The 14,442-nt window shown below is 33.0% G+C and overlaps 1 pseudogene; it reads left to right on the plus strand.

Annotated features, from left to right (window-relative positions):
- Positions 1–7,200: 7,200 nt before the first annotated feature.
- LOC122125955 lies at positions 7,201–7,300 on the plus strand (annotated as a pseudogene).
- The last annotated feature ends 7,142 nt before the right edge of the window (positions 7,301–14,442 follow it).

The raw sequence follows: 14,442 nt of genomic DNA on the forward strand, positions 1-14,442 counted from the left end.
GTGATACTTTCCCTGGACAAGGTAGTATAATTTTGTCTAATAAAACAAACAAAACAACAAGAAAGGAATACACAGTTGCAAGTTTGGGCTAATTTTGTCATTATGTTTTGAAAAGTCAACATTCCTACTGAAATGTAACTCGTATATAATCTTCAGTTGTGTTTTAAAAGCTCTCTTCATTACAGAACATTCCCAGATTCCAAATGGCTCATGATTCCCACCCAAAATTTGAAAAAGTAAGTAAGCATCATTCTGTTGGATTCCAAAGAAATGACGAAGGATTACAAAATCTTAAGCCTAGAGAAATAGCAAAGTTCATCAAATGCAGGACTTTGTAGATCTTGCTAAATTAGAATTTAGAGTTAAAATAAATATTTTAGTTTTGTTTGTAATTTAATATTTTATAGGATGCTACAAAATTCTTTTTAAGTAGAGGGTTTAATTGACAAATTCTCAAATGTTTCTGGCATTCTATTTGCCTAGAATATGCTTTCAAGAGAGTTATAATTAGATCTTAGTGAATAGATAATTCCAACAGTTCATGTATAAGATGATAATGTAAATAATCTAGACAGAGTTGCCAACAAATCAATATTAATTTTTTAAATATAGAAAAAAATGCAATTTTTGAGGGTTTTGTATGACATTGTATGAAGAGAATAATTGTGTGACATCTTCTTTCTTCTACCTATAGGTAACACAGGAAGCAAGTTCCTTAATTACCTGCCTCTGTATACAATGAGAAAAATGCTACATTTGGGATTTGTTTTTGTTTTATTGGTTTGTCCTAGGGCTTGATATCTGGGCCTGTAAACTGTCTCTGAGCCTGTTTATAATCAAGGATCGTGCACTACCACTTCAATCTCAGTGCCACTTGTGTCTGACTTTTTCTGAGTTTATTGGAGATTTCAACCATAATCTTCAGACCTTAGCATCCTGAATATCTGTGATAGTTTAAAAAGTATAAAAATGAATAACATTTGCAAGTGTTCTGATCTCAAGAATATCACTAGGGGAAAAATGATGCAACTCAGTTTATTGTAGTATTCTTTCCAGAACAAGGAGTGCATCACATTATCAGAGGTGTAGTATTTTTCACAATAGAGATAAGCTATTCATGATGTGAATTAAGGGAATTTTAAGGTGCACTTTACAAGTTGGAAACTATTGGACTAGGATGACTTTATAGCATAAATCTTGGGATTGATGGTCATAGAAATAATAGCTTACTCTCATAAAATTTGCTTACTCTTGAAGAATTAATTACAGATGCTTCATAATTTTTTCCTCTACGAGAATGTGGCTATTTTTCTGTTGACTTCTCAATTTGTAACACTCCATTGGAAACTGCATCTATTGCAAAATTACATAACATGCAAACAGGTACTGTTTTGAATATCTCAGGTATGGAATGTTCAGAATTTGAAAATGAGTATTTATTAGTCATAGGAATTTTGAGGAACATATATATTCTGTCCTCTTAACAACTTATTTACTTTTAAAAGTTATGGGTTTCCATAGAATTAAACTGTTTTCGGTTTTATTATGAGAAACTACTATATTTATTCTTTTTTCAAAATATTGGCAAGTTTATTGTGAAAATATTGTCTAGTTGGATAGCATTCAAGTTGATGACTCTCTGATAAAAAGGAGTAATCCATTCAAATTAGATGCCAAATAGTATTGATTTTTGAAAAGTTGCTACATAAAATAAAGAATAATATTTACTTTAACAATACAGTGAAATTATATTTTATGCAGCTTATTTTTTAATTTAGTTTTATTGTCAAATTGATGTACAATGGGGTTCCAGTAATTGTAAAGTAGTGAATACATAACTTTTCAAACTTGTTACCCCCTCTTTCATTTTTCTCACAGTTTTCTTTCACCTCAATACTCCTCACATGTTGTAATGTACATTTCCAACATATTGTCTTGTGAGTAATGCTATTGCATTGTCTTGCCCTTTGTCCTTTGTCTCGCCATTTTGTTGTTCCTCTTCCCTTCCCTAATTAAGGTAAATGTATACACAGGCTACCAAAATCAAATAGAGCCAAGGACAAACCATAGGGGTAAAAACCCAAAGAAAATAGAAATCACATAGTACATTAAAAACAACTGCAAAAAAAATCTCTGTTTCCATATCTTGGAGTTCATTTTGCTCAGCATCAGCTTATATCTTCATATAGACACATAAAGCCACTGGAAAATAATAGGTGCCTGGACACTATATCATGTGAACATGTTAGAGATTTTGATGGTAAAGGTTGAATTAGGATTGGGGAAAACGTGATTTTGATAAAGGGATTTCAAAAGAGTTAAAAAATTATGACAGGCATATTTTAATTGTTAAACTTTTTAACAACTTAGCCTATTAAGAAAATTGCCTGGGAAAATAGGCTTTCATGCAAATAAAGCTATGGAGACTTAGATGAGAGGGAGAAATGTGGGTAAAGATAGCTCATTTTCACAATAAACAAACAAACTTCAGAAACCTTACTGTAAATCCTGTAGGTTCCCTTGAGAATTGTCCTTACCCAGGAAATATACTCTCACTGTGTGAAATTCAAAGTTCTTAAAAAAACCTAAGACATCAAAATTTGTGAATTGAATTTTACCAAAATTATTCTTTGAAAAAGATAATTTGGGTCAAAATATTTAGGCAGAAAGTGCCCTCCAAAATGAAAGAAGGTATTGGGTTCACCTTTTTCTGTTTGTAACACTTTCCCCAATGTCTTTGCATGTGAAGCACTGAAACACAGAAAAAAAATCTGATTGGATACTCCAATGATTACACATTTCTAAGCAGCTCACAAAAAATAATATCCTTATCAACATGAGGTAGTGAAGACTTCTCATTACATAAGCCAAAAAGTTTGGGATCAGAAAAGAATTGAGAAAATTGAAAGGGTAAGCAAACAATGTTCTTACAAGCCCTATCTAAGCATATTGACTTCAGCAGTGGAGGGGGGCCAGAAATTTTGATATAGTTTTTCTAAATATTTTTGCTACCTAAAGTGATTTTACAGAGCCTATATGGCTCACTACAATGCAGAATAGATTGAATGAAGACAGGAAAATAAATTCTATGTTCAAATGAGGCAACGTCAAAGAGTTTTAAAAGAGAAACCATGAAGATATAGCGGGGCGGGGTGAGGAGGATAACTTATAGACTTTCAGCTTCACTGGACTTGAGGCCAAGAAGCTGTGCTTAATTGGAAATCAGGCAAGAGCTAAGAGGAGGACATAGATTTAGGACTTACAAGCATTGTCTTTTGTAACAGACACTCTCACCCAAGGTATGGATGATTTAACTCTATTCTTTTCCATACATCTTGCTGAGCAAATGCAAGACCAAGAGAAAAATAATCTATTGAAATAATTTTGCAAAGTATAACTTCACTGATCCTGATATGGTATCTAAGGAGAGTCCTAAGAGAGAACATAAAAGTGGAATATACTTTGGTTTCCTCTAAGCATCTTGTTAGCAAAATATATCTTTGAGGTTAGAAGTGATTGAACCAAAAAGTAGTGGAGTACTTATTTTTGTGACACTTTAGACACAAGAAGACTTTCAAGGTAAAAGAAAAAAAGTATAGCTAAATATTTGTGATCACAACTTCTTGGACTGGTTTTGTGGAGACAAAGTTTTACATTAGAGTTTGTCCTCATTAACATAGATGTTGGTTTTTCGTGGCAACCAAATGCAGCGGTGAAGTTTAATGGACTCTCTTAGACAAGTAAACAGCATGGTAGAAAAAATGGCAAATAATATTTAGTAAATTAGTTTGGTTAATGACTTTGCCAGAACAAAGAATGAAAGATATAATTCAAAATCACTTCACTTAAAAGTTTGACGAAAGAGTAGTGAAGAGAGATGTAAGAAAACATAGAGGACTTTTCTGTCTCCAGTGGAGTAATGGGTTCTTGATCTTGTTTCTTCCATTCTATCTTCACAAGCTATCAAGGGTGGCTGAGGACTGGATTATCCATTGCAGACAAAGAGAACTCACAGAAGAAAATATTTGTAACAGATGTAGGTGATTCTTAACCTTAGACAATCTATTTAAATCTGTTCAAAATTCTCTGCTACCCAAAACTGCCCTCTTTGAACAGCTTTGTTTGCTTTTCCCAACACTACCCTTCATTGACTATTTAAAATTTTGAGAGGTCACATTCATCCTCTCTAGAGATGGCTGTTTGGTCGTGATTTTTGTGTGTTTTTGTATTTTGTTATGTTTTCTAACTAAATTACAAAAGGTTTTGCAAGTGTATTACAGTAAATATGTCCATCTAATTGTCCAATGCTCCTTGATCAGAGTGACTCCTTCTATCATTCTCAACCAACCCCTTCTCCAAGATTTATTTCAGATTTACCACTTCCTTTATCACATATGTACATTGAGTATTCTAGCTGTACATGCCCCTTGTTCCATTTTTCATTCATTCTATGTCTTTACTATAATTCCTCTCTGGTTTCAACTTCCTGATAGTCATTCTGTTAAACTGTCTGTTAATATTTTGAAAGGTTTATATACATTCCACGGAGTTTCAATCTTGCATATACTTGAACTGATGTCAGCTTATATTTCCATAATTCTTTCATCTGCAATAACAATTTGCAAGACTGGAGATGTGAAGCACCTAGACATGATTTTATTCTCATCCATTTGGAAGATTAATCTTCAGTCAACAAGAAAGTTTAAATATGGCTTAGAATATATTCCTAACTACAAAATTTTATAAATGGCTTTGTAAAAAGATTTGTGATTATTTTATTTTACACGGGATAATATTTTCTACTACCTATAAGTTTTGGAAAAAGAAGAAAACCACGATTTACTACTATAGAGGAATATGGTAGAAACAGAAAGATTTTATGTTTGTCACATCTCTGATGAGTACCCATATTCATGACTTTAAGTCATATTTCTTACTATGTTAGATAGATAGGGAAAACATAAAACAACATATGATAAGGTATCTATTTGTGACTTTTCAAAATGTACCTTATTAAGTGATGAAACTTACTTTATTAGCTAGTTTTTGGGTTTGTATTATGGGAGGTTGTTCTATTTGACACATTTCTGGAAGGCACCTACTGAACAACACAAATGGTGGGTGGTACTATTTCTACACTTTAATGAATGGTTGAACCTGCTTGGCATTAGTGCTGGATAAATAAATCAACTCTACTGTAATTTGCACCCTAAACTTGAAAAATTTGTAATGTCACTATCGTCTACTTGTCAAATGTTATTTTGGTAAATGTGATTTTTAAAAGATTATTTCAAAAGGAATCTGTTATAAGGAGATTAAATGTAGGTTGTCATTTGTTTGTGAATGATAACATTTTTATACAACAGAACCAAGTTTTACTGAAGTACCAGTATTTTGAAGCATTAACGATATTATCAATTAATGTTTTTGTGAATTATATTTGACCTGAAGTCAAGTTTTCCTAGCCTTGGTAAACTAATTATGGATCTATTGTTCTAGGAACTAAGTTTTTGGCCTACTTATGCTGGACAGAAATCTTTCAGTAATCATCAGAAGAGGGGTATTAAAAATAATTTTGTGACATTTGTGATCTTGGTCACACATATGGGCTGGTCATTTGTTTGAAAGTTTGAATTACTGTACTTTCAGATTTTGTGACCTCATCTTTCATTTTAAGTTGCACTGCATTTCACAATTGCAAACTGCTAATTCTGGTGTCATAAGGAATTGAGATGGATTTTCAATTACTTTCTGTTGACATGTTTCATGAGTCTAGGTGAGAAATCTTGCCCTTGTTATCTGATGAAGCAGATAACTGGGACCTGGGTTCCTAGGACCCATGGGTCCTGCAGAAGAGTAATACATTTTAGATATCATATCATAAAATTTGGGTATAATCAGTAGGAAGGCTTCCAAAATTGGAGAAAAATATTTTGGAATCAGTGAGTTAAAACAATAAACAGAGCAGCAGAGTAAAGTCCCTTATAGATTAGGGGAAAACAACAATTTTTTTTTACAATATGAATTCAGAAGACCAAGAACACTTAGAAGGTATCAAAAGTTTATACCAAAGACATTGCATTGATACTTTTTATATTCAAATGTACATTCTAAACCTTATTATTTATATTCCAATCTATTTATTGTAATAAATATCTATTAATTTGTCAAATTATCAATTAATTCTAGTAAGTTTCACTGTGTGAAAAAAATATTAGCACGTATAAAGATAAAATATGTAACTATATGTAATATAAGAAAAAGGCACATGTTTTTCAATGTACTGTCGTGGTTAGTGTATCAAAGGCAACTGTGTTTTAAAGTATTATTCCATTATTTCTACCTCAGTGTTGGTAGAGTTGGACCTAAAGCTTTACCATTTGTAGATTTACAGCCTAGATGCAAGAGGAAACATTGTGATAAACATTACCAATTTAAGGCCTAATATCAAGGAGAAACATATAGACTTCTCTTGTAACTATGAAAATATTGGGTGAAAGAAAGGCAGTAGTGTAAATTCCTGCCTGGTTGGATGGTAGAATGGCCAGGACATTAGGTAATCATGCATGTCAAAACTTTTTCACCTTCTTGGCTTTAGCTACTTTTGAAATATTAGGTATAAGAAACAATTATATTTTGATAAAATACCTTCTAGTCTAAACGATTCTGTCTTAATTGTTCATCTCTCTATGATCCTTTTTAACTAAGATTAGTTTTGTTCCAGTAAGACAATCTATGCTATCAGGGTAAGATATTCTGTTTGGTCTGTTGCTACATGGAAGAAGAGTAAAGGGTCAGGTAGACATTTGTGCCAGTAAGACCTCATTTAGGAATTTTAAGCTGCAGAAGTTTAGAAGGAGCTCTTAAGCAAGGCTTGCTTTGAATCCATTAGCTCCACAAAGCTAATTCAGTTGATAAATAAGTACTTGAAAAGCTATCACCTTTGGACCTAGCTATAAAGGCTTCAAAGTATGATCAAATTTAAAATGAAAAAGACTTAAAATAGTCATTGACAAAAAAATTGCAAATGTGAGCAATCGACCAAACAATATGTTTTTTCCAATATACACAGAATTTTAGAGAAGTAAGATCAATAGCATTTTTAGTAACAATAAGGTTTCCTGGTTACAAAAAGTCAACTAAGGATATATGCCTGTATAAAGATTGCATCATTAACTACTTAACTTTACAGGATACTACATGCTTCAGCAGCACATTTACCCAAATTACAACAATATAGAGATTATCATGGCACTTGCACAAGGATGATATGAAAATTTGTGAAGTATTCCATATTTTTCATTCTTCAGATGTAAGAAATGAAAAAAAGTTATTAAAAAATTGATTACAAAAATACAAGTCATTATGTCAAAAATGAACTTTAGAACTTTGGTGCGGGGAGGGGGCTAGTGAGGAGGATTGAGTGGGGGGGGCAGAGGGAGGATGGGAAGGGATGGGAAGGGGAAACAAAGGAGGAGGCTACAATGCTTGATAAGAAATTTACTCATTATCCTGCCCATGTAATTGTCACCCCTCCGTACAGTATTTTCACAATAAAAAACTAAAAAACTACAAATGTAACAACACATATAATTCATTGAACTGAAAGTTAGTTAGACATCAGTGTATTAAATCCTCACTTTAGAAAGGCCTTTATATAGCATAATCTTTACAAAACTTTTGAAAGTAGATAACATTGTCATTTTATCCCAAAGAAGTAAAATACTATAAGGACTTAGGTAAAAAAGGAATCTTAAACTTTTTCTATATGGAATGCTATCTGAAATAACACATTTATTAATGAACCTATATATTATAAAACAATGTAGAATTCAAAGTATTATATCTAGGAGAGAATGAAATAGATTATGGACATTATACAAACAAAATACAGATTATTTTAAAATATACTTTTTTCAGACAAGCATCAGAAATATTTTCAGTTTCTGTACTACTCATTTCAACAGATAAGTTAAAATGATTTCTGATTTAAAAAATCACAAACTCTGCAGAAATCATTATAGATGTATACAAACAACTCTTGAATACAATTTGACATCAAAGTCAGGCAATTCACTTGAAGAATACCATTGAATCCATGAATTTTTAAAGTAAGATATTGCCGTTGCTCTGTATTGTGAAAATATTTTGTACAGACACAAAGATGGATTGGCATTTTTGAAAATTAAGAAACTTAACCAAACCATTATGACTTAGGAGAACAATTTTTACAGCCTTCCATAACTTCAACGAGGTAGTGATACGTATTTATTCTTTTGGCAATATTAAATGCAGTTTCTTTCAAGTTGTGCTTCAGACCTTGTTTGATATAATGCTTCAATAGAAGGAGATCCAGCATATCTTTGCTATTTCTATTCCAAGCAGCAAGATGCAAGGGGGTTAAGAGAACTTTAGTTTGGGCATTGGTATCTACATAGTGATGAACTAAGAAAGAAGCCACTCTTGTATTATTCAACATATAAGCACTGAGCAGGGGTGTCCAGCCATTCACAGTAATTGCATGAATATCTGCCTTGAGCCACCAACTCATGTAGGATTCCTGATGAAGAGAGGTATACTCATCATCATCCCTAGTATTCACATGAGTGGCCTTTTTGGAAAGTAGTCTCTGCACTGTAGTAAGCCAATTACTTTCAGCAGCCCACAGAAAAAATTGCTTGAATACGTCTCCACTTTTTTTTGCAAATGATACTGTTCCTCACTTTTTTATCTTGTTCCTTGTCTTCATCAGAATTGCCTAACCAGAGACACTGAGTACCAGTGGGAATCAGGTACACATGTATTCCCCAATAGTTCACGTTGGTTGAACTGCTCAGAAAAATCCAGTGAATTTTCTACATATGTTATTTCACCATGATTTTTTTCTCTTTTTCCATTTTTACTATTCGAAATTATTCTAACTGGAGAGCAGGGAATTGATAGAGAGCAGAGGAAATGTTTTCCTCCATATTGAAAGGTACAGACTGAAATGAGGACCAGTGGTGTCTTCATGTGCAGCTTATTCTAGGAATGAGAAAATATGAAATAATGCCTTCTATGTAAATGATTTGGGGAATGGCAGAGCAGAAAGTGAAATGATGCAACCAAAAATATAAAAGCAAAATAAATTAGGATAATTATGGAGCAGTCATATTATCTATGAGAACCATGAAAGGGAGAGAGGAAGAGAGAGACAGATGTGCAATGACATAGCTAGCCACAAAATACAGGCCTCGGATCAATTTATAGAGAAAACAATTTTATTTTTTAAAAGTGATGGAAATAGAATTTATGTATTTACTTGAAATTAGTAAATACACTTTTAATAGCCTACATAAAGAGACATAGCTTTGACCAAATTACAGACAAGGATCTAAATCCCTGATAATTCTAGTAACAGATCTGACTGAAATCAGTTGAATATCACTTTTCCTGTAGAGTGAAGGAATAGGTCCAGGCTAGGAAAGCAGCTAGAGAAGGCAGACCGATTGTATCTGGGACAAAACTTTGTGGAAAATGGTATCAAGGATTAATTACTAGTGATCCACTTGCACTGGAAGTGTGAATCTGAACTATTGCTTGCTGATTATGAACTATTGCTTTAATCATTATATGTTCCAAGAAGAAAAGGTGAGATTTAATTGATAGCAAAGGATTAGTAATACACTTTGACTTCTCATTAAGCACCTTCAACCATCAAAATCACATGAAGACAATAGACAGGCCTACTTTTTTAGATGAAAACAGGTGTCTTTAAAAACAAGGTAATTAAGTATTCCTACAAAAGACTTTTTTTTACTACTGCATTATACAGTTTTTTTCTAATGTTGGGTAACAAATAATGGATTTATTAGAAAACTCTTAAAGCTCATGTGTTCAATAGTGAGTTTTCTTATATTATATCATGGTATTTTTGTTCATGGTTTTAAGAAGAAATTTACTAGCTTAAATTTCTGACAGGATAATATCAACACTGTACAACTTGCTTCTATACTCTAAGTTTTAAATTACTATCTAAGTATGTGCATTAGATAGCTATAGAGGAAAATCTAGAAGCCACACTGGTGGCTCATGTGTTTATCCTAGCTAATCAGAAAGATGAAATCTGAGGATTGTGGTTTGAAACCATACCAAGCATAAAACATTCATTAGATTCTGATTTGAAAGTAACCAGCAAAAGCTAGAAATGGAGCTGTGGGACAAGCAGTAAAATTCTAGGCTTGAGAAAACTAAAACAAAAAAACAACAAATTCTGGGACAGAACCAGGTCCTGAATTCAAGGCTAGTATTAGCACAAAACAAATGAATGAATGAATGAATTAAAATAAATTAAGTGGTCACATGTGGCGAGGCAAGTAAAATGTAACACCCATGGTGACTGGATTGTGTATTATTTTGTAATAAGGCAAATTAATGTTTGTCCAAATCACTAATATTTTATTTGTACTTTTTTGTATTAAACCCTGAATTTAGCATGCATATATATGTGTGTACATGTGCACACATGTGTGTATGTGTATATGTGTGACTGTGCTGTTGCAATGTTGCTTGCCAATGTGGACAGGGTGAGGCTGAAAAGAGCTAACTGTGTTGCAATGCTTTTATTTATCAGTGTTTTGTCATGTCATTTCTGCGGAGCCACTCTTCTGTACATTTTATTTTCAAATAATAACATCATCATAATCAAAGCATATACAACATTAAGTTAGATAAAAGAGACCAATTTCAGCACTTATTGTATGTTAGGTAAGAAGATGCAGATATAATTAGGTAGTAAGTTAGTACTATAAGATGACTGTCAGTACAAAATATGTATTTGACCTCTTAAATTCGTTATACTTTTAAGATATACTCATGGAGTGAGTTTGACCTATTTGACCAAACAGGTATTACTCTCGGGTTATTCCCGTGAAACACAAGGTGGATAAACTCTTTCCAGATTTCTGTTGAAAATAACTTTCTTTGTAACATCATATCTATTCTCACTAAGATAATCAACCCTGTATTTATTAGGTTTGAATATCCCATCATATTGTCTGAAAATCAGTATTGTGGATATGCTTGTTAGATATACCTTTCAAAAACAGACAAACAAAAAGCCTGTGTCACCTCCAGATTGTGGATGCATTTGAAGTTGTTTTGTACATGCAATTGGATCTTCACTAATGGCTCTTTTGTGGGAGTAACTATCACAACTTTAACAAATAAGGCTTTTCGAATATCTTTTCCAATATACATAACAACCCAAAGCGAGTCTTGCAATTTCTGAAAAGCCTTTGAATATTTCAGTATTATTTCATTTCATTGACTATAGAGCTAAAGACATTTCTGAAATAAATATTGTTAAGATCTGAAGATGTAAGTGGGTATATAGGCTTTTTTATCTATCATTTTATGAAAACCCAGTTTTTATGAAAGTAAATGAAATTGAATAAAAGTGAATTTGGTAAGCTAATTATTAGTGTAATTTTGTTTTCTAGTAACAGTTTTTTGAATGTAGGTGATGCAGTTAAATAATTTCCTTTGTGGCTCTGTACTTCAGTTAGATTCATACTCTTTATAATTATAAGAGCGAATTTGTAGAAAAAATAAAGGTATTTGAAAATGATTAGGATTAATCTTGTGTTTTGTGTCCTACTTTCAAGAAAATGAGTTCTTTTCAAGTGTTAATATTTTATGATTGAATCTTCAGTAACACAAGAAATTTTGAAAAACGTGCAGTAGTATTGATGTCTTTTTAAACCAATTTTATTCACAAGTTGGAGAGTCTTTAATTGATGCTTAGGTCTTGGTGTCTATGATTTTTAACCTCTCGTTCCTAACATTAATGATAGTTAAGACTGCATTTTTGGGTAAATGAAAGGTAAAATATTTATCTGGGGTCAAAGGTGATTTTTATATCAGTCTTGCTTTAATAGCATTTTAAAGTAATACATTTCTCTCAAAATGTTGGGTATAAAAAGTAATCAAAATACTTCTAATGGTAAACAACTTATCTGAGCTACAATGTGGAAATGATTGGTCTATAGACCTGCAGTCTGTTTCCATCAGGAATTGGGGAGGTTATTCTTTCAGTATGATTGTGTTAAACAGAGATGAGGGTCCCCAGGCAATGCAGTGTTGTCATGGGATAGAATATGATTTCTAAAATTTTGAGCTAGAAATCAAGAATGTTATAGTTTAGCAGTTCCTTTCACCAGGGAGGTATAAATCGATTATGAACTTGGAGTTTTCATATTACAGTTACTTATTTCCTTTTTGTTTTTTGATTTTTTTTTGGTTGGTCGTGGCGCTTGAACTCTGGGCTTGGGTACTGTCCCTGTGTTCTTTCGCTCAAGTTGATCACTGTACCACTTCAGCTACAGTGCCACTTCTGGTTTACTAGCTGTTTATTATAGATAAGAATCTCTCAGACTATCCTGTCTGGGCTGGCTTTGAACTGCATTCCTCAGATCTCAGCCTCATGAGTAGTTAGGGTTACAGGTGGAGCCACCGGCATCCCGCTTAGTTTCCTATTTTCTAACAAAGATAAAGTGAAATATCATTAGAATGTGGACAATAATTCTGGGAAATTTTCCTAGAATTAGTGGACTAAGTGCTGGTATTTTAGTCATAAATTAGAATGAAGTTATTTGATAAGGTGGGAATGGGGCGCAGGCTAAGATTTACCATTTGTGCAATTTTGTACTAGTAATTCCAACTCTGAAAGCTTCAATATAATCATCTCAGAATTAGAAATGGAAGTAGTTCTACTTTATGGGATTATTGTGAGGATTAAATTACATACCATGGGTAACGTACTTGGAAAAACAATCAGCATTTGATCCTTTCTCCCTGTTATTTTATCATGTGATGAATTCTAACATTTTTACTGTGATTTTTATATTGTGTCTCTTTAGGATACTCAATGTGATGTATTGACATTCATTTTGTTGGTCACTTTTATGTCATTTTGAGGAAAAAAACTGCAAAGAAAATTTCTGAGAAGGAAACTATTATTTTGACTCATGGTTTAAGAGAACACAGTTTAAGATTCAAATGTCTCCATTGTTTTTTTTTTTGGGGGGGGGGGAGGCGGTCCTGTCGTGGGTCCAGAACGCTGGGCCTGGGAGCTGTTCCTTAGCTCTTCAGCTCAAGGCTAGCTCTCTACCACTTGAACCACAGCGCCACTTCCGGCTTTTTACTTTTTGCTTATGTGGTGCTGAGGGATCGAACCCAGGGCCTTAGGCATGTAAAGCAAGCTCTCTACCACTGAGCCACCTTCCCAGCCGCGATTCCATTGTTTTTAGTTATATTTTTATTAAATAGTCGTACGAAGGAATTTCCATTCAATAAATCAGTTTATAAGTACAATGGATCTTTACATAACTTCCCCACATCCTTCCAAACCTCACCCCACTTTCATTTCTTCTAGTGTCTGCATTGAATATTATACATTCCCTCTCTTCGTCCATAATTCTCTTTATTCCTTCCCTTTGACTTTCTCATATCTGCCAAATGATAGCTTCTTGGTGTTCATTTTGTTGGAATAAATGTTCAATTTTATAAGAAATTACACCTTTTAAATACTCTTCTGCAATACTATTGTGTAAACTTGCATAAAGACCTATGTTCCAAATACATGACAGAACATGGGTCCTTTGTGTGTCTGGCTCTGACTTAATTTACTTAACATATTTTTAGATCTATCTATTTCTTTGCAAATTATGTAACAGTCTTCATAATGGATGGGTGCAATCCAATTGTGTATATGTGCCCCACTTTCTTCAACCATTCCTCCACCATAAGGCATCTGGGCTGTTTTCATAACTTTGCTACAGTAAATAGTGCAGCAGTGCACATGGTTGTGAAAGTGATTTTACTGTATCTTTAGGAAGAATTCGTCACTATCTTTCTGGGAGCAATCCTCTAAGCAATTTTCCAGAATAAGCACATCCCTCCTTTCATCTCCATCACAACTTTTTGCAAGTCCTCAAAAACATACTACACCCTACAGGTCTCAATAAGCTAAAACCACACAGTGCAATACATTTTTTTCATGATTGTACACATAATTTAGTGAGAACCTTCTATGTACTTTTCTAATTTGGGAATGAGAGACATGACAATAGAGGAAAAGTAAGATAAATTCAATTTAATTAGCTATTATAATATTTAAAAACATTTTCAGCTCTAACTCATAGAATCACTTACTATTATTTTAATCATTTTTTGATTACTTCATTAATCCCCTAAATTATAACAGGTGCATTAAATACAAAAGCAAAAATTTTGGTTTGGTTTTGACACTCATGTGTGAGGATGCACAATATGGGCAAATAGAGAGATTGGAATTAATACCCATTACCCATTTTGTTAAATTAAGATGGTTTTCCCAAACTGATTCTCGCAATTCATATTCCATTCAACAACAAGAAACATGTGACAATTCCCTATGTTTTC

Source organism: Dipodomys spectabilis, unplaced genomic scaffold (assembly GCF_019054845.1).
Source record: "Dipodomys spectabilis isolate Male_0828 unplaced genomic scaffold, ASM1905484v1 ptg000268l, whole genome shotgun sequence".
Lineage (NCBI taxonomy): Eukaryota > Metazoa > Chordata > Mammalia > Rodentia > Heteromyidae > Dipodomys > Dipodomys spectabilis.